Below are 21,954 nucleotides of genomic sequence, written 5' to 3'. Positions count from 1 at the left end.
TATAGAACTGAAATTAAGATTTATTTGTATGTTTTGTTATTGAACTATTTGGTATTTGCTAGAATATCAAATAAATAGACAAAAATATAAATAAATAAATAAATAAATAAACTCAAATAAATTCATCCTTGAAAACTTGCATATTGCAAATCTTTTTAACATTCATCTTGTAAATGTATTTTTAAAAATTAAAATTATAAGAGAAAAAGTGTAAATAGTTGTTTTTCGTTTTACACCAGTATCCATCTTAAAAGCCGTATTGTCTGGAGACTATACTGACGACACGAGTGTATTCCTCCCTGCTATTAAGAGCACTGCTGATGACGATAGTATTTCGTTCCTCCCTAAGATTTGGAGATCCGCTGATGACAGACATCTCGAGAACGTCAGCTTAATCAGAGTTTAAAAAATCATCTATGACAAATACACATATTGCAAGACTTCAAAACAAATCTCTTTTCTTTTTTCGTCTTGTGAACTTTAATAATGACCTTATTCTACTGTCACCGACAAAGTCTTTCATCTGTTTCTTTTTCTTTGTTCGCGTTACAAAAAACTAGAGATTCGTTGATGAAGCGGACACCGCTACAGGGTTGATTATTTCCCAAATTGCCCCCAACAATTTGAAGATTTCTTCTACTCTTCTTCTTTTAAACTAGCGTGGAAGCTCCGTCTTTATCTCGAATACAACTTCAGCACATTTTTTGTGTCGATATTTTTTCAGTTCCTCATATAATGAACTTGGCGACCAGGCCGCAATTCTTATTGTAATTGTCGTGTCCATTGATGTGTATAATCAACTCATTTTGGTAGGCTTGTTTCAGACTTTTTTTTTTAATTTATAATTTTAAATAATAACACCCGAATTATAGGTAATGTATAGAAAGAAAGCGGTGAATTTTTTATTCTGCGAGGCGGATTGGTGAAAAATTTGTCATGAACAAAAGTTGCTTTTGAGTGAAGTGTGTTTTGAGTCAATTATTTTTAATGAGTAACGTATGTTGTGAGTACATTGAGTAAAGTATATTGTGGTTAAAGTATGTTTTGAGTAAAGTGCTGTGAGTATCGTGTGTTGTGAGTAAAGTAAATTTTGAGTAAAATGTGTTGTGTGTAGCATGGTCTATGAGTAAACTGTACTGTGAGTAGTATAATTTTTCAATAAAATGTAATGTGAGTAAAGTGAGTAGTGAGTAAAGTGTGTATTGAATAAAGTAGCAATGAGTAACGTGTACTTGGAGAATAGTGTATCTGTACTTTTATTAAATTAAAGTTAGTTTTGTTTAAGGACACCACTAGAGCACATTTACTTATTAATCATCAGCTGTTGGATGTCAAATACTTGGTAATTTTGACACATAGTCTTAGAGAGGAAACCCACACTTTTCCATTAGTAGCAATGGATCATTTATATGCACCATCCCCAAAACAGGATAGCACATACCACGACCTTTGATATATCAGTCGTGGTGCACTGGCTGAAACGATAAATAGCTAAATGCCACCCCCCCCCCCCCCCCCCCCCCCCTCCATATGTTTTTGTTATTCGGTCATTGTAAAGTGTGCTGATGGTAAAATGGGTTTTAGTCCACTTTGCGATCATTTCACTTCTGGTTCTAGAAATCCGATTTTGTTAATTTTTGTTGTTGCTACCACTACTACAACTACTACTACTACTACAACTATTACAACTACTACCACTACTACTACTACTACTACTACTACTACTACTACTACTACTATTGCTGCTGCTAGTGGTGGTGATGATGATGATGCTGATGATGATGATGGTGGTGGTGGTGTTGGTGATGATGATGATGATGTTGATAATGATAGTGGTGGTGATGATGATGATGATGGTAATGATGACGATGATGATGATGGTGTTGCTGCTGCTGATGAAGTTGATGATGATTATGATGATGGTGATGATGATGAAGGTGGTGGTGGTGATGATGATGATGATGATGGTGATGATGATGATGATGTTGATAATGATAGTGGTGGTGATGATTATGATGATGGTGATGACGATGATGATGGTGTTGCTGCTGATGATGGTAATGATGATGATGATTATTATTATGATGATGATGATTGTGATGATGACGATGATGATGATGATGACGATGATGATGTCATGTTGCTAAATTGCTTCATCTGTCTCTTTTCAGATATTACCAGGCATTATACGTGAATACTTTTATAGCTGCGATCCAAGCCATAAAGGTAAGAAAAAAACTCATTTCTATTTCTTTTCGTTACCAGGTTAAGTAGGGTAATGGTTAAAACAAATAACTGTCACAAGTTCTATGAAATAGCTGTGGGTATGAATGTAGGTAATTTGGGTTTGGCATATTTCCAGCAGAGGGTGTAGGTGTTGCCAATGATTTGGCCAACTTCCATCAGATAATTGTTCAAGCACGCCTGTCATGAACACAGCCTCTGATTTCGCTAAAGAGTTCTGTTCAAAACAGGAGTAATTACTGGGATGAGATGGTCATTCAATCGTAGTATTGCGATTATATATATACATATTTTGCCTTGAAACACTCACATACTAGAAGGTCATTTTATTTACTCAAGGTCATAGTATTGTTGCGATTATATTTAGACATATTTTTGCCTTAAAACAATCGAATACCACGTCACTTCATTTACTCAAGGTCATGGTGTTGTGATTATATATAAACATATTTTGCCTTGAAACAATCGCATATTAGAAGGTCATTTATTTACTCAAGGTCATAGTATTGTTGTGATTATATTTAAACATATTTGCTTTGAAAGAATCGAATATCACGTCACTTATTTTATTCGAGGTCATAGTGTTGTTGTGATTATATACTCTTCAAAAGAAGAAACGCAAAACCACATTGTCGTAACATTTGGAGAATTGATTTAATTATTGAATGGTGAGTCCGATAATTACCAAATGTTGCAGGATTGTTCACAGTTCACTCTAGTCCATTGTGAGTAAGTAATAGGACACACCACCAAGGTCAAGGTCATCTGGAGTCAATACCGGGTGTGGCCTCCGCGTGTGTTGACAACTGCCTGGCACCGCCTGCCCATTGAAGCAACCAGAGTACGGATGACGTCCCGGGGGATGGTGGCCCACTCGGCCTGCAAGGCTGCTGCCAGCTCGGGCAGGGTCTGGGGCTGTGGTTGTCGCTGTCGAAGGCGTCGGTCCAACTCGTCCCATAGATGCTCAATTGGGTTCAAATCCGGTGATATCGATGGCCAAGGAAGGACATTAATGTTGTTGTTCTGTAGGAAAGCCGTTGTGAGACGTGCTGTGTGAGGCCTGGCGTTGTCATGTTGGAACACTGCGTTGGCGTTGGCCATAACTGGAACGATGTGTGGCCGGAGGATCTGGTCAATGTAGCCCTGTGCATTCAGGTTGCCCTGCATGTGGACCAGGTCAGTTCTGCCAGTGTGTGAGATGGCTGCCCACACCATGACACTACCCCCGCCGAATCTGTCCACTTCCTGCACGCAGTTTGCCGCATAACGTTCACCACGACGCCTATACACGCGACATCTTCCATCATGACGTCGGAGCAGAAATCGGGACTCGTCACTGAACCACACCTGTCTCCATCGCAGTTGAGGCCATTGTCGATGAATCTGGCACCACTGCAGTCGGAGTCGACGGTGTTGTGGTGTTAAGATGACACCTCGAACTGGACGACTGGCACGAATTCCTACCTCACGTAGGCGGTTCCGTACGGTCTGGTCGGATATCCTGCGCGAACCTGGTATTGCTGCGGCTGTGGAGGTGGCAGTAGTCAATCGTTCCCGAAGGTGGCGTACCCGGATGTAGCGGTCCTGCCCGGGGGTAGTGACCCGTGGTCGACCGGATCTAGGGAGGTCACGTGTTGATCCATGTTGCTGGTAACGGTCCCACAGTCTGGAGATGGTGCTTGGGGACACATGGAATGCCCTGGCAACGGCCGTTCTGGATTCGCCTGCGTCTAGTCGGCCGATGGCATTGTTTCTCTGCGGTTCACTGAGACGTGGCATGTCCTGGATTGTCAACTGTCGACCAGATACAGAGGCCAGGCAAGCGAACACCCTGCACTTTTATACTGTCGGTGTTCATGTTGCACGTGCAGACAACGCACGTGCAGTGGTGACATGGTTTGCACGTGGCTGCGTTTTTGCGAATATTCACATTTTGGAACTTTATTGTACAGTAGCTGCGTTTTATCGAATGTAACCGTGGGAATGTGTTTGGGACATGCAATGACCTTATATTCACAAAGCATGAACCGGTAGGAAACATAAAATCGGAGTTATAACCCATTTGTACCCTTTTGCGTTTCTTTTTTTGAAGAGTATATATAGACATATTCTGGTAGTAGTATTGTTGTGATTACATAGAATTTTTTTTGCCTTGAAACAATCACATATCAGACTCAAGGTCGTTTTATTGTTGTGATTGTATTAGGTCATATAGTATTCTGACGGTCGTAGTGTTGTGTTTACATAAGGATACACTAGCATCATGTCTTGAAGCGAATGTCATGTCACTTCATTTATTCAAGGTCATAGTATTGTTGTGATTATATATAAACATATTTTGCCTTGAAATAATCGTAAATTAGGTCATTTCGTATACTGACGGTCGCAGTGTTGTGTTTATATAAGGATACACTAGCATCATGTCTTGAAGCGAATGTCATGTCACTTCATTTATTCAAGGTCATATATTATTGTTGTGATTATAGATAAACATATTTTGCCTTAAAACAATCGCAAATTAGAAGGTCATTTACTCACAGTCGTATTATTGTTGTGATTATACTTATACATGTTTTGCCTTGAAAGAATCGTAAATTGGGTCATATAGTATACTGACGGTCGTAGTGTTGTGTTTATATAAGGATACACTAGCAACGTGTCTTGAAACGATCAGATATCGCACCATGGGAATCCGTTTGAAATGATATGTCAAACCTAACGAGACTTGGTGTTTCAGATCTCGTGTAACCACGCTAATAATTATTATACATGGGGGAATTTAAGGGGCGGAAACAAGAAGCGGATACAAGGGGCCGATCCAGGAGGACGTGTTCCCATAAACAAAAGTAAGGGGCCCTTCTTCTGAACAATTTGTTTACAGTTGTCATTGAAGTGCCCTTTTCAGGAAGTAGGTCCATGTGCCCTTTTTGTCCTTGGTCGAATCCCTATAATATGTTGTGGACCTGCCCATGTTGTACTAGTTAGTTATTTCTCAACCTAATTCAATATTTAATGTGTGCGAGTCGAGTGTGTGTGTGCGCGCGCGCGCGTGTGTGTGTGTGTGTACGTGTGGTGTGTGGTGTGTATATACGCATGTATGTGTGGTGTTTGTATGCGTGTATGTGCACGATGCATAATTTATTAATATTTGTGAACAATATTCCTGTTATCTGTGAAATAACCTTCATCATGGTTAGATATATAATCGTAAATTCCACCATCCCTCCAGTAAAAAACGAAACGACCAAAACCATGTCTTTCTGTATTCTATATATACTTCATGAATTTCTGTAAATCACCATTTAGAAAGGGAACAAAAATGTCAGCATTGTATTTTTTGTGCATCTTAAATTCCACCATCACACCAAATTAAATAAAAACGTCTTTCTTTATTCTGTTCTTCGCATATTTTCTCCAAATCTTGATTCCAAAGGACATACAAATGTCAACATTATATTTTCTGTGCATCTTAAATTTGTCCCTCACTCAACAGCGAAAAGGATACTCATCAAACTGTTTTCTCCTCTCTTTTTTTTTTGCTTCCTTTTTTTGTTGTTGTAAATTCCTTCTTTTTTGTAAATTCCTCCTTCGAATGCGAAACCCTGTTAAGTTATTGAACTACTCCTCCCAGCAAATATAGCTAGCTTCCTCTGGAGATGAAACAATAGCATTCTTTATTCCGACACATCAAACGTCTGTAGGTTTTGTATCATCACCAAATGCTACGCGTTAGCAGACTTGAGTCTCCCCGGGGGCTATAGCGTTGCCTCATCTGCCAACACTCTGCGGTTCTCGAGAAGAAAGGGTCGGAGTTAAGTATCGTGTTGTCGAAACCTGTTTTCACACAATAGAGAGGTGAAAAAGAATGTAAAAATAAAACCTATTGGTTGTTGAACGCTTGTCATGCAACAATGGACTTTCTTGTTCTGAAACGTTACACCGGCCTCGGTGGTGTCGTGGTTTGGCCATCGGGCATAAGCCTGGTAGGTACAGGGTTCGCAGCCCGGTACCGACTCCCATCCAGAGCGAGTTTTAACGACTCGATGTATAGGTGTAAGACCACTACACCCTCTTCTCTCTCACTAACCATTAACCACTAAAAACTAACCCACTGTCCTGGACAGACAGCCCAGATAGCTGAGGTGTGTGTGCCCAGGACAGCGTGCTTGAACCTTAATTGGATATAAGCACGAAAATATGTTGAAATGAAATGGAAACGTCACTTTCGTTGATAAATCGGCCTTCACGGCCTTTTTAGGTTCTACTATATCAAATGAAATCCCATAGGCGACAATGTTAATGTATGTGATTAAAAACAAACATTACATGCAATATATCAACCAAATTATGACATACATATATGAATATTCCACCCACTCATCCCCAAAGTATTAACTGAAGAAAGTTGAATCTTCCATGGCTCATGTTATTTGGTTTATCGCTACTGTTAGGGTCAGGATCTAGCTCAGTGGGTAGAGTGCTCGCCTGAGGTGTTTTGGTCGCAGGATCGAATCCCATCGGTAAACCCATTCTTTGATTGAGTTCTATCCATATCCTGGACAGACAGCTCATATAGCTAAGATGTGTGTCCAGGACAGCGTGCTTGAGCCTTAATTGGATATAAGAACGGAACGCTTATCCTCACGTTGGTAGAGCGGTCGCCCGAGGTGCTTTGGTCGCAGAATCGATCCCCATCTGATTGATTTTTCCCAAGTTCAAAACAGTGATCCACGACTGGTATATCAAAGTTCGTGGTATGTGCTGTCCTGTTTTGAAGGGAAGTGCATATATAAAAGATCCTGTACTACTAAAGGAAAAATGCACCAGGTTTTTTCTAAGACAATTTGCCAGAATTCACAAATATTTGACATCCAATTCCCGAATTGCGGGACGTAGCCCAGTGGTAAAGCGTTCGCGCGGTCGGTTTGGGATCGATCCTCGTCGGTGGGCCCATTGGGCTATTTCTCGCTCCAGCCAGTGCACCACGACTTGTATATCAAAGGCTGTGGTATGTGTTATCCTGTTTGTAGGATGATGCATATAAAAGATCCCTTGCTGCTAATCAAAAAGAGTAGCCCATGAAGTGGCGGCAGCGGGTTTCCTCTCTATATATCTGTGTGGTCCTTAACCATATGTCTGACGTCATATAACCGTAATTAAAATGTGTTGAGTGCGTCGTTAAATAAAACATTTCCTTCCTTCCAATTCCCGATGACTAATAAAATAAAAATAAACTTTATTTTTGAATGTGTCGTGGTTAAGCCACCAGACGTTTGGCTAGTAGATAGTGGGTTCACATCCAACTCCCACTCAGAGCGAATTTGAAGCAAGGAAAGAGATAGTGCTCGTACCTAAAAAGGAGATGGAGGTGTTTCAAATCATATCTATTAATCGGAAGCGAGATGGATACGTTTTTAAAGACCCGTTTGTAAGATAAATGGTATCTATTATATCGGATACAGCTTAACTATTTGTTACTTATATGTCTTCAATAAAAGCAAGTTAAAAGCATTTCAAACGTCTTTATCAACTAAAACGCATTTAACCGCACTTGCACTTACACATTTAATTTATGGCATAGATAGTAATATATTTCGGTAGTGTTCATTTCATTGAATGGTCTTCCTGTGGTGTTTAGCGCATCACCAAGGTGATTGTTTCTCAGTAGATCACTAGCGTATATGGAATATCACCATGTGATACCACGTATCCCACAGTGGTCGCTCGAACGGTGCATGTAACAACAACATCAAAACATTAAAACAAACGCGATATCTTCAGTCAGTCAAACAGTTAGTATTATAAATAGAAACTTGAATTAACGAGCTACTCTCGATTCACTAATGTCAAAACCTATATTAGCTCTGCCATTTACCTTTTGACAGACCGTTCAAAATTGCGCCAAATTTCCTCAGTCAAAATTGCGCACCTTTTCTCTTTGGCTTATTAATTGCTCCATTCAAAATTCCATAGCACCATCACTACACCCCCCGCCTGCTACCGACCTTGGTCGGGCTGCTGGTGCTCCCTTGCACTTGCCAGTGCACCTGCCAGTGCAGGTGGTCCTTCCTCTCCCCCCCCCCCCCCCCCCCCCCCCCCCCCCCCCACATTTCCTTTCATGGACGGAGGAGCCGGCCAAGGCCGGCTCTTGTGCCCATGGCAGGCGTGCGCTACAACAGCTTGTTCTGAATGTGCACGTAAAACCCTATGACCTGACCTGACCTATATAAAACCAAGGTGCAATATTTCACGCGAACCGCCGTTCAGTTCGCGTGTCGGTTATACAACTTCGTATTCACGCGAACGGCCAATGAGTTACGCGGTGAACTGTTATATTTACGTAATTGCAAACATTCAAATAAAACAACACTATGTCATGGCAAATTCAGTTTGTTTAAAATAACTTTGGCATGCCATTGTAGAACAGAATTGTGGTATAAGTGTGTTAGTATGAGGTAATTCACGTAACCGAACACTCGGTTATCTAGGTAAAAGTCAAAGGAAGGAAGGAAGGAAATGTTTTATTTAACGACGCACTCAACACATTTTATTTACGGTTTTTATGGCGTCAGATATATAGTTACGGACCACACAGATAAACTTGAGAGAGGAAACCCGCTGTCGCCACTGCATGGGCTACTCTTTTCGATTAGCAGCAAGGGATCTTTTATATGCACCATCCCACAGGCAGGATAGTACATACCACGGTCTTTGTTACACCAGTTGTGGAGCACTGGCTGAAACGAGAAATAGCCCAATAGGTCTACCGACGGGGATCGACCCCAGACCGACCGCGCATCAAGCGAACGCTTTACCACTGGGCTACGTCTCCCGCCCCAGGTAAACATCGAATGAACCAACTTCCATGGCCACTTACCTAGGATTTTAAATACTGTTCCCTGTAAATAAAAAAATCTTTTTTTTTTTTCTCATTTCAATTTGTTTAACAAATTAACCCATTAAACATTTATTTAAGGACTTGCAAAGTTCTTAATCATTTCGTTTCAAGCAACACGAAGGCGGCTGTTAATTTGTAAACAGAGGTGCATCCTTCGGCAATAGGTTCGCTGAAGGTAATTTTGTGTTGGAAATTGCCTTTTAATTTCCTTGTTGAAATTGAAACCTGCGAAAGCTGCGATTCGGCAGGTAACGTCATTAAGGCAGATAGAAATACCTTGTTCCAGACTTGTGACCATCAAAGATCCAACAATCGAACCCGTGGCGCGGAGTATATTATAAAATTAACCCGGTTATCAAGGTTTGTTTTCATCATACGGTCGAAGACTTTGATCTCGTGATCAGAACTGGTATTCTGGAATGCACTATTACCTTAGTTATGCTACTGCCTCTTAAAGGCGCTTGATGCGTAGTCGGTTTGGGATCGATCCCCGTTGGTGAGCCCATTGGGTTATTTCTCGTTCCAGCTAATGCACTTGATGTGTGGTCATTCTAGGATCGATCCTCGTCAGTGGGCCCATTGGGCTATTTCTCGTTCCAGCCAGTGCACCACGAATGGTATATCAAAGGCCGTGGTATATGCTGTCCTGTCTGTGGGATGGTGCATATCAAAGATCCCTTGCTGCTAATCGAAAAGAGTAGCCCATGAAGTGGCGACAGAGGGTTGCCTCTCTCAATATCTGTGTCGTCCTTAACCATTATGTCCGATGCCATATAACCGTAAATAAAATGTGTTGAGTGCCTCGTTAAATAAAACATTTCCTTCCTTCCTTCTCTAATCCATCTTCAGAAGAGCTGTCAGTCCAAAGTTTAGTAATATTAAATTTGTTTTCTAGTGTATCCTCACCTTTATAGTCTCCAAAGTTTAGTAATATCAAATTTATTTTCTGGTGTCTGCCTACCTATATATTCGCCTGGCACCCCACAATCCAAAAACACTTCAAATCTCAAATGAAAGGAAGGTAAATGCATATACTTAATTGTCATACATATTGATGATTCGGTAGAATCTATCTCTAAGAGGTACTTACAAAAAGAAATATAATTTGTTTATGAACGTAAAAATATAATTGTTATGGGACGTCATTTATTACCGATATGGGCAGAGAGACGTGGGGAAAGAAAAATGATCTTTCCCTAGGGATAGAAAAAAAAAAAAATTCTGCCCCCTAGATACGTTTTGACGTCATTATCACTGCCTTTGACGTCTTAATTTCCATGGAGGCAGTCATGTCAACAACTAACTTAGTCATCAGAAAATGTACGTCACAGCTATGACGCAACGTTGTCTCTCGATCTCAGCTTGTAAATTTGTTTTCAATAACAGTATCGTTTGAAAATCTACAATAAAATAATAAAGATTGATAATGGGTAATAAACAGAATACCCAACTGGCTACTCGACAATACCGCCTATCTTGTTTAGCTTAATAACTGGTTTTACGTGTCCATATACCACTAGGGTTTCGAGCACGCCTATAGGATCGGGGGTCTGACTCGGGATAGGGACTTATCTTGCACTGCGGTATTGATGTTGTCCTTCAGACACCGCCAATTCACTTGTGCAAGATAAACGGTATATCCTCGTAGCTCGTTGAGTATTCTCTAAGACTTTAAAGGATGATCTAAGTAAAATATGCACGCTGAATGTTTCAACCTAATTTACAAGTGTATTTATAGACGGTCAGGTACCTTTAATTATCTCACTTCGCGTGTCGAACTCACTTATAGCAATTTGCCGTTGATATTTCAGACCTGCCAGACGATGTTCGTTATCGGAAAGATCCGCTTTTTGAGGTAGTTGAACGCATAATGTGATTTTCTTGTTCGTTAATTTAAGGTTCCACATATAGGGGGCCAAAAAAAAGAGAGAGAGATGAAAAACGTTTGTGTGTGGACACAGAACTGTTAGATCTGTGTCTTTAATTGGTTTAAGTGCATCTGAAAGAGTGTGTGTGTGTGTGTGTGTGTATTTTAGTGCACATGAACTTAAAGGCAACGCCACACGATGGGAGTGCTTTGTAAAAGAATAGCCAATAGCATACTAATCGATGAAATCTCCTGTTTTGGACACAGCCACCGGGGAATCTCGGTGAATGTGCCCAAGACAGTCGTGCATGAAGCTTCAGTGGATGTAAGCACGAGTCATATAGTTGATTGATTAATCGATGAAATCGTAATGTTTGTCTTGTCAAACTCGGCTATTGTCGTACGATGCGCTCGTGTCGCGTGGCACCGCCTTTACGTCGAGTGTGGGCGGGGTGTAGCTCAGTAGTAGGGCGTTCGCCTGGAGTGCGAAGGGTCGCAGAATCGTCGCCATCGACAAACTAAGGTTTGTACCGTCCTAGCCAATACCCCACAAGTGATGCCGTCCTAGTCAGTACCCCACAAGTGATGCGTCAAAGACTGTGGCACGTACTGTCCTGTCTATAGAAACATGCCCATATAACTGACCCGTTGATACGTTTTCAATATGAATGACTTGTGCGGCGGCAGCAGGTGTCATTTCTCTCACCCTTCGCTGCCTCCCCCCCCCCCCACCCCCACGTTTCTATCCTTCTATTTTTTTCTCTGTCCTTTGTCTCTCTCTCTCTCTCTCTCTCTCTCTCTCTCTCTCTCTCTCTCTCTCTCTCTCTCTCTCTCTCTCTCTCTCTCTCTCTCTCTCTCTCACACACACACACACACACACACACACTCTTTTCTTCCTTCCTCACAAATATGGAAATAACCATGTTAGACACCAAATAGTCGTAGTTTTAAACAATACTGACAAACACGTCTTTCCAGCGCATCACGACTGGTATATCAAAGGCTGTGGTATGTGCTATCCTATATGTGGGGTAGAGCATATAAAAACCCCTTCCTACTAACGGGAAAATGTAGCGGGTTTCTTTTCTAAGACTATATATCAAAATTATCAAATATTAGACATCCAGTAGCCGATGATTAATAAATCAATGTGCTCTAGTGATGTCGTTAAGAAAAACAAACTTTAGCTTTCCTTTCTGGACTGTATGCTACACGAGCATTCAGTATGGTATAATTACTAATTCTTCATCTAGTCTCCCTTCATGCAGAGTTGTGTTTGAGAACTCATTTCTGAAGTTGTCCGACATCAGACCAAATATTTCTTCATTATTTGTACTTTAAATCAAGTAGATTTTATGCTGCTTCCAATGTTTGTACGCATTCTAACATTGAAACATTTTGATCTGTTTTTGTTATTCGGTCTTTGTGAATTAACTATCAAACACTGTGTTTGGTAGCGTGTTTTTAAGAGATCAGAGAGAAAGAGAGACACAGAGAGAGACACAGAGAGACAAAGACAGACAGAGATATTTGTATACGAATATCATATGAAGAACATTAAACACAGATTTTGCGATTGCCTACTCGTTTACAAACAAAATTCATTTATGTGGCTTTAGTGTTTTCTAATATACTGTCCACATTAAGCAGGGGATATTTACATTCAAATATCAATATGTATGGAAACGTTTTGTTTAACGACACCACTATAGCATATTGATTTATTAATCATAGGCTATTGGCACCACAACTGGTCAAAGGCTGTGGTATGTGCTTTCCTGTCTGTGGGAAAGTGCATATAAGATATCCCTTGTTGCATTAGGACAAAATGTAACAGGTTTTCTCTAAAATGAGCCATGAAAGGTACCATTGTCTTCAGTTAATACTTTGAGGTAGGGGTTGTGGTACTCATGGGTCATAATTTGGTTGATATATTGCATATAGTATTTTTAAACACAAACGTTAACATGGCATTTTATTTGGTATAGTATAACTTTAACGTTACCTCATAATCTTACTCGTGATATGCGTGGTTATTTCACGCGTTCGATATTTTGATTGACAGCTGATAGTCCCCAGTCCCCAGTGCAGTAATCATGCATACGACGAGTACATTTACTCTATTGTATATATACATTATATGCAATAAAATATGCCAGCAGTCAGGTTTAATCGGTAAGTAGCGGCGTGACATAACCCAGTGGCAAAGCGCTCGCTTGAAGCACGGTCGGTTTGGGATCGATCCGTCGGTGGGGCCATTGGGTTATTTTTCGTTCCAGCCAGTGCACCACGACTGGTATATCAAAGGCCGTGGTATGTGCTATCGTGTGTGTGGGATGGTGCATATAAAAGATCCCTTGCTACTAATGAAAACATGAAGTGGGTTTCCTCTCTAAGACTATGTCAAAATTACCAAATGTGTGAGATTCAATAGCCGATGATTAATAAATCAATGTGCTCTAGTGGTGTCGTTAGAAAAATTGGTTGTGTGTGTGTTTTGCGTGTGTGATATGACAAATGTAATTAAAACGGATTACTACTACATCAGCGGCGACGACATATTTTCGTATCTAGTGGTGTCGTTAAACAAAACAAACTTTATGGATGTCACGATAACTAAAAAAAAGAAAGAAAGAAATGTTTTATTTAACGACGCACTCAACACATTTTATTTACGATTATATGGCGTCAGACATATGGTTAAGGACCACATAGATTTTGAGAGGAAACCCGCTGTCGCCACTACATGGGCTACTCTTTCCGATTAACAGCAAGATATCTTTTATTTGCGCTTCCCACAGGCAGGATAGCACAAACCATGGCCTTTGTTGAACCAGGTATGGATCACTGGTCGGTGCAAGTGGTTTACACCTACCCATTGAGCCTTGCGGAGCACTCGGATCCGAACCCAGTACCTACCAGCCTGTAGACCGATGGCCTAACCACGACGCCACTGAGGCCGGTGTCACGATAACTACATTTGGTTTAGTAAGAGTTTGGTTTTGAAAAAGTGTGCGGTTATACACATTTATCGCACACTTTTGTCAACGTAGTCCAGTGGAAAAGCGCTCACTCGATGCACGGTCTGTCTAGGATCGATCCCCGTTGGTGGGCCCATTGGGCTATTTCTCGTTCCAGCCAATTCACCCCGACTGGTATATCAAAGGCAATGGTATGTACTATCTTGTCTGTGGGATGGTGCATATAAAAGATCCCTTGCTGCTAATCGAAAAGAGTAGCCCATGAAGTGGCGACAGCGGGTTTCCTCTCTCAATATCTGTGTGGCCCTTAACCATATGTCTGACGCCATATAACCGTAAATAAATGTGTTGAGTGTGTCGTTAAATAAAACATTTCTTTCTTTTTGACTAAGCGTGCTCCAGCTTTAAATGATACATTATTTCCATTGTCCTTTTACAACTATGTTTGAATATCCTTTACTTATTTTGAACAGTATACAAATCCCACGAGGTTGTCTGATTCAGTGTTAATGTTCACAGTTTGGGCAAGTTCGGAATATGGTCGACACAGAGTCGCATGCATCTACGTTGTTCTTGTGTCGTCTGCGTGGACAAAACACTGCTATATTAAACAGACACTGTATGAGTGTCTTGTTTTATTCATTGCAGACAGATAGACAAAAGGACAGATAGACAGACAGACATGACTATTTATTGTTTTATTTTTTGATGGTGTAACAAAGGCCGTGGTATGTACTATCTTGTCTGTGGGATGGTGCATATGAAAGATGTCTTGCTGTTAATCGGAAAGAGTAGCCCATGAAGTGGCGACAGTGGGTTTCCTCTCTAAATGTCTGTGTGGTCCTTAACCTTATGTCCGACGCCATATAACCGTAAATAAAATGTGTTGAGTGCGTCGTTAAATAAAACATTTCTTTCTTTCTTTCCTTATTTTGCTTACTTCCATGTTTTCTAGGTGTATGTGTTTTTTATCCCATGTTATGTTTTAGGTTTGTTGTGTTGTTATTTTGTTGTGTAGTTGTTGGTTTGTTATTTGTAAAATAAAAAATACGGGGGGTTGGGGTATTAGGTTTTGGTTTTTGGTTTAGTATTGTTTTTGGGGTTGTTTTTTAGTTTCTTTTTTGTTTTTTGTTTTTTGTACGGGAGAGTTCCTATTGTATTCATCCATGTATCAGCGGATAGGAATTTGGCCGTGTCTGCGGTGTGGAGTTCTGTGTGTGTTAACGACCTGTGTGAGTAGAATGGTCACGATCTGACTATCTGACCCAAGATACACATCAATCGACCTTGTCTTACACTGTGAGGTGGCGGATTAATAGCGGTTCAAGAGGGAGACACACGTACATGTGCGTAACCAGCCCCGACGGTTAAGCCGTTGAAATTAAGGCTGGTAGGTACTGAGTTCGCATCCAGGAACCGTCTCCCACACCTGTAGTCAGTTTTAATGGCTGAATGAATAAGCGTGAGGCGAGGCAACTACAGAGACCTCTCTCTCGCTCTCTCGCTCTCTCTCTCTCTCTCTCTCTCTCTCTCTCTCTCTCTCTCGTGTGTGTTTGGCGGGGTTTTTTTATATTTTGTTTGTTTGGGGGGTTTTGTTGGGGGTTTTCGATTTGTTTTATTTGTATTTTTGTTTGTTTGCTTGCTTTTTTTCTTCTTTTTTTTTTCATTTTCTTTTGCTTTTTTTTTCAAAGTTACACATACTAATACCTTAACAACGAAGATACTTACACCCCAAAGATATCTTAGCTTGTTTATGGTTCAAACTATGGTAGCCGATTAGCGCCATGTCACATTTCCCTTCTGTCGCGCCTACTGGATACAGAATTAATAGAAATCCTCCATTTATCAGACTTAGCAGACGACAGCTTATCCTCTGCCCCAATCCAATCCAATATATATTTACATGCTCATATACCACGAAGGTTTCAAGCATGTCTGTCCTGGGCATAATCTCTGGCCTTTGCCAGTGACTAAGTCCAGGACAGAAAAGGGTGGGGGATAAGTTTGAAGTGGGCAGATTTTGGAATAAGAATTTAGTTGTGTCCAGCGACTGCGCGGACCGACTAGTAGACACCGAAAATGGGCCGTGTTCTGACTGGCTGAATTTCGATTCCTTCGGGTCTAACTAGAAAAAGCTAAAGTCTACGGAGAATAGCAGCACCTAACATCATGTCCGGACTAAGAATTTAAACCCAAAAATAAGTTTGACTGCTCGGCCAAAAAGGTTTTAAGGTGATTTGAGCAATTGAACGGGCGCCAAAGTAAATTGCGTTGGACTATTTATAAAAAAATAAACATAAAGATTTTGAAACTCGATCGAAAAAGTTTAAAGTCCAACTAAGCCCAAAAAAGGAGGATACCTGTCCTAGGTAAGGTTGTACTACTTCGGGGAGCTTGGAGTGTCTCGGAGCGACGGCAGCTTATCCCTGATCTGCCGCAGATGTTGGAGCACCTTGGAATAGTCGGGGCCGCAGACCGCTTGTAGCATCCTGTGGATCGATCTGTTGTCGAGTTCAGCAAACAGGATGCACTGTCTGTAGGTCTGGTCCCTTCGGTGCGTAACGACTATTCCCTTGGTTCCGTTGAAGCTCTTGGAATGAAGCTCGTAACTGCTGCCGTCGTCCATGGTCTTCCAGTGGTGGTTCGAATATCCTCCCCGAAGTAGTTGTGGTTTCTGCGTGTCCCCCTGTATGTACTGATGGAGATGACGGCGAAGTCCACTGATGGCAATGGTCCATTCGTCGTCAACAGGGGGAGCGGATTCCGGCGGCGGCTTGGTCTTGGCTGGCTGGGTGGTCGGTGATGTTGCCTTCCTTTTCGTCGCCAGAACAACAAGTCCATGTGGCGACTCGACGGGAGCGGTCGTTGTTGACCGCTGCACCGGAGTCGTCGTCTTTGGGGTGGAGGTTGAAGTCGGTGGTGGCACACTCGTCCGTTGGAATCCTCTGCCCCATCTTGACCGGTCCACGGTCGTCTGACCAAGACGGATCTTAATGGTCATCAACCGGCCTCGGTGGCGTAGTGGTTAAGCCATCGGACTAAAGGTTGATAGGTACAGGGTTCGCAGCCCGGTACCGGCTCCAATCCAGCCCATGAAGTGGCGACAGCGGGTTTGCCTCTCTCCATATTTGTGTGGTCCTTAACCTTATGTCTGACGCCATATAACCGTAAATAAAATGTGCTGAGTGCGTTGTTAAATAGAACGTTTCATTCCTTAAAGGGACTTTTCTGAGCTTTCTGCTATTGTGTCCAGCTAATAGAACATTTTTAATGACTAAGCATATATTAAACGCACTTTTTCTTCAGGCATATTGTCACAGACCACTGACCTATTTAATGGTCTAACAAAGTATTACCTGAACAAAAATAATTTGATTTGTTCCTAAATGTACTTTATTCAACCATCTTCATAACCACCATACTCCATTTATTAATGATATTTTGTAAAAATAATTGAATTATGGCAATGGTCCATAATTCAAAAACTAAAATTGCCAAGAGGGTTGACATGGATTTCACTCCATCATGGTTCAGTTAAGATGATGCGATAGCTAGATTTGGTTTCCAACAATTAATGTAATTTTCATTTATTGTCCATTTTTAGAGAAATAAGGTCCTTAAATCCGTGACAGTATGCCTTTAAATTAATGTCTATAAAAAGAAATGTCTCTGATTTTTCTAATGTTTGTACCAGCGTCAAAAACTGCGCACGTGGGAAAAAAACAAACATAAAAACGCTCGGAGTTCGCTGCTGTTGTTAAATACTCACCTAATTGAACCTTTTTAATGACTAAACAGATTTTAAGTACATATTCAGAACTATATAGCCGTTGTTTTCCCATGTTGTTCACTATAAACGAAGGAAATGTTTTATTTAATGACAAACTCAACACATTTTAATTACGGTTATATGGCGTCGGACATAATATGGTTAAGGACCACACATATATTGAGGGAGGAAACCCACTGTCGCCACTTCATGGGCTACTCTTTTCGATTAGCAGCAAGGGATCTTTTTTATGCACCATCCTATAGAAAGGATAGCACATGCACATACCACGGCCTTTGATGTACCAGTCGGTGTGCACTGGCTGGATGGAGAAATAGCGCAACGGGCCCACTAAGGGAGATCGATCCCAAACTGAACGCGCATCAAGCGAACGTTTTACCACTGGGCTGTGTTCAGCCCCATCACTATAAACGAGTGCAATAAGCAATACGAGAAAACAACTGGTATGTGGTTCTCTATTTATTAATTACCATGCTACCTTTCTATGTTATAATTAAAGGGACATTCCTGAGTTTGCTGCAATTTTTAAGATGTTATCGACTAACAGAGACGTTTTTTAACGATTGTAATTACATATCAAATATATGTTTCTGCATAAAATATTAGTGGCTGTATATTAAACGTGGTTTTTGTATCGTTATAATATTTGTAATAGGTTAAATTTCCTAAATATATATTTTTTTTTCTTTTTTGTACGTACGAAATTATTGGAAGACAAAATCCAGTTTGGGCTTCATGCAAATATTAGGACGATCAGAAACACATTGAATATACAGACACTGATATTTTAAACAAGAAAATATATTTAATATGTACGTTTAATCGTAGAAATATTGTATTAGTCGAAATCGTATTACAATGCAGCAAGCTCAGGAATGTCCCTTTAACACAAGTTTAATTAATTAACACAACTTTATTCGTCTGAAAAGCTAGATTAATTTCTGGAATTGACAGATGTGATTCCGCATTCGATATTTTGTATTACACATAATTATATATACATTGCACATAATTATATATACATTGCACTGTCAGAATGGTCTTTATTAGTATAGAAAGGTTATATGAGCATGTAATAAAAGTAAATTAGTTTAGAATATTAATTTCGATATATCCCATATGTTTCTGGTATTAGTATTACTTCAAACTTTAATTTACTTGCTAATATAGTGAAACCCCTCTAAACCGGACACCCTTGGTATTAATTAAAATGTCTGGTTTTTAGAGGTATCCGGTTTACATAGATTCCCTTCTGTACAGATGTATAAAAAGGGACCATGAAAACAATGTCCGGTATTTGGGGGATTCCGGTCTATTGAGGGGCTGGTTTTGAGAGGTTTTGAAGGTATAGTCCTCTTGTCTCTCACTAACCAACTAGCAACTAAAAGTAAAGTAAAGTTTGTTTTATTTAACGACGCCACTAGAGCACATTGATTTTTTTATCTTATCATCGGCTATTGGACGTCAAACATATGGTCATTCTGACACTGGGTTTTTTCAGAGGAAAACCGCTGTCGCCACATAGGCTACTCTTTTACGACAGGCAGCAAGGGATCTTTCATTTGCGCTTCCCACAGGCAGGGTAGCACAAACTATGGTCTTTGTTGAACCAGTTATGGATCACTGGTCGGTGCAAGTGGTTTACACCTACCCATTGAACCTTGCGGAGCACTCATTCAGGGTTTGGAGTCGGTATCTGGATTAAAAATCCCATGCCTCGACTGGCATCCGAACCCAGTACCTACCAGCTTGTAGACCGATGGCCTAACCACGACGCCACCGAGGCCGTTAACAAAAAATATTACCCACTCTTCTGGACAGACAGCCCAGATAGCTGAGGTGTGTGTGTGCCCAGGACAGTGTGTTTGAACCTTAAGTGGACATAAGCACGACAATAAGATGAAATGAATGCTGTTGATAGGTCGTTAGTTACAGACCAGTGACGTCCGTATTGATCTGCGCCACAGGAGTTACAGCCGTGAACATATTAGCTGCATATACCAAAATAAACAACACATTCTCTTTAGGTTAGCTTTTAGCAAAGACAGTTTCTCCTACGATTTCAGAAATTCGCACCTGATTCCATGCCCACGAACAAATATCAAAGTTCGTGGTATGTGACGCCCTGTCTGTCCCGAATCCGATCACTTTTAGTTTTTAGCAAAGACGGTTTTCCTTATGATTTCAGAAATTCGCACTTGATTCCATTCCCACAAATAAATATCAAAGTTCGTGGTATGTGACGTCCTGCCGTGAACCAAATCAATTTCAACTGTCGATAATGTTAACATTTTGTATTAAAATTGAGAAATTCGCACTTGATTCCATGCCCACAAACAAATATCAAAGTCCGTGGTATGTGACGTCATGTCTGTCCTGAAGCAAACCAATTTCAACTGCCAATAATGTTAACATTTGCTAGCGGTGGGATCGATCCCCGTCGGTGGGCCCATTGGGCTATTTCTCGTCCTAGCCAGTGCACCACGACTGTATATCAATGGCAGTGGTATGTACTACCCTGTCTGTGGGATGGTGCATATAAAAGATCCCATGCTGCTAAGATCACATGCTGCGAACCCTGTACCTACCAGCCTTATGTCCGATGGCTTAACCACGACACCACCGAGGCCGGTGTACGGACGTCGTCTTTCTCATTACATTTGTGTTCGTATAACTTACAATGCCTGGAACTGGATCGTGGAAAACAATATTGTGAAGCACGCATTTTGACGTCATTACCGCCATTTTGATTTTCTCTCCGCGGATTTATGATGGTATTTTGCGAGAGATCAGTGGCCGGGGTAATCAACAGTTTATCTGCCGGTGGGCAAATGACCAACTAATTTCCTTAACTACCCCTCTATAAAAAGTACCAGCTGGTCGTTTGACAAGACTTTTAGCCACCTACTTCGATTGGAGGGAGCGGAGTCGGTAAACATTGTATTACATTTACACTTTGTTACATGTCCCTGGCCACCGCCGCAGAGAGGCAGTAATAACCATGGCGATGCCTTTTATCCATTTGATCGAAAGCCGCGTTCTCATTTGTCAATACTTATCTATTAAAGGCTGTGATTGGCTGATTCAAATCTGATTTGTCTTGTAATCTCGAACCAGTGATTGATGCCTTTTCACCATAGCCTCGGGTTCATTATGGATAAAAGCCTCATCGTAGATCGAACTATTAATCCGAAGACGTGAATAACGTACAGGGGACGGGGGAAAAAACGTCTTCCGATCAGCCTACGCAACGTAAAGATCTTCGTCCCAATACAACTTACAACGGCATTGTAGCTAGCTTCATTGTTTCTCTTTGGCGGTTACGACAAACTTCCAGACGACATGCTATGGTTATCTAGCAGTTACAGCAACGTTATGACGTCGTGCTAGCTGCTCTAGCAGTCGTAGGAAATTCCCCAAAACGTGCTCAAGCTTATGTGACAGCTACACCAATCTTGTTCGCACTCTTTAATATTTCAGGACTACGTTTGTGTTCGTGGCGTAAACATATTACGTTCGTGACGGAGTGGGCATCGTTGTGACTAACTTGATATGAGATTACGCTCTTAAGACAAATTGTCGTGGGGGATGTGTCGACTTAGGATCCTGTTTGCTTGTTGGTAAAATTTGTTCTGGAATAAACTTAATAACAACAGATGAGGTAACAGAGGGGTTGTTTTTAGGGGTTTTTCGTTCTTCTTCTTCTTTTCTTTTCTAAACATCAGTTTCTCGACGTATATATCTCAGTGTTGACGTATGTTTGTTGTATTGCGTATATGAGAACACGAGATTCCAGCACTCTACCAAATGAATTAATAGGTGAATTTCTACCAGCTTCTGCCAGTAGGAGCACTTTATACCAACACTACGACATCGTATATTCAACAAGTGGTTGCTAGGCGTATTAAGATGTTCAGTTTGTTTCGTGTTGTTCTGGAGAAAGCGGTCCAAATGTTTGATTTTTTTAGAATACAATGATTACGTCATCGAGTAACGTTGAAAGGTAATGGAAACACAAGAACGTCATAAACTACGACAGTACGTCACGTGCACAAGGATTGTGTAACGAACGAGACCATTATTGTGCATGGGAACATTTCAACGTAAGAACGCTGTACCATGCGTAAAAACATTTTAACTTACGCAAACATGTCAAAGCGTAATGACAACATTC

General features: G+C 41.0%; 1 protein-coding gene across 1 annotated transcript in view; it reads left to right on the top strand.

The window, feature by feature from the left end:
• Window positions 1-21,954, top strand: part of LOC121385555 (muscarinic acetylcholine receptor M3-like) — a 158,986-nt gene that overhangs the window by 71,530 nt on the left and 65,502 nt on the right. The window contains exon 2 of the mRNA XM_041516270.1: window positions 2,172-2,226. The gene's annotated coding sequence lies outside the window, so the exon portion shown is untranslated. The remainder of the gene's footprint in view (window positions 1-2,171; window positions 2,227-21,954) is intronic.

The sequence above is a fragment of the Gigantopelta aegis genome, chromosome 11 (genome assembly GCF_016097555.1).
Source record: "Gigantopelta aegis isolate Gae_Host chromosome 11, Gae_host_genome, whole genome shotgun sequence".
In the NCBI taxonomy this organism is placed as follows: domain Eukaryota; kingdom Metazoa; phylum Mollusca; class Gastropoda; order Neomphalida; family Peltospiridae; genus Gigantopelta; species Gigantopelta aegis.
Note: the sequence above shows the minus strand (reverse complement) of the source record. Positions and strands in the feature narration are given on the sequence as shown.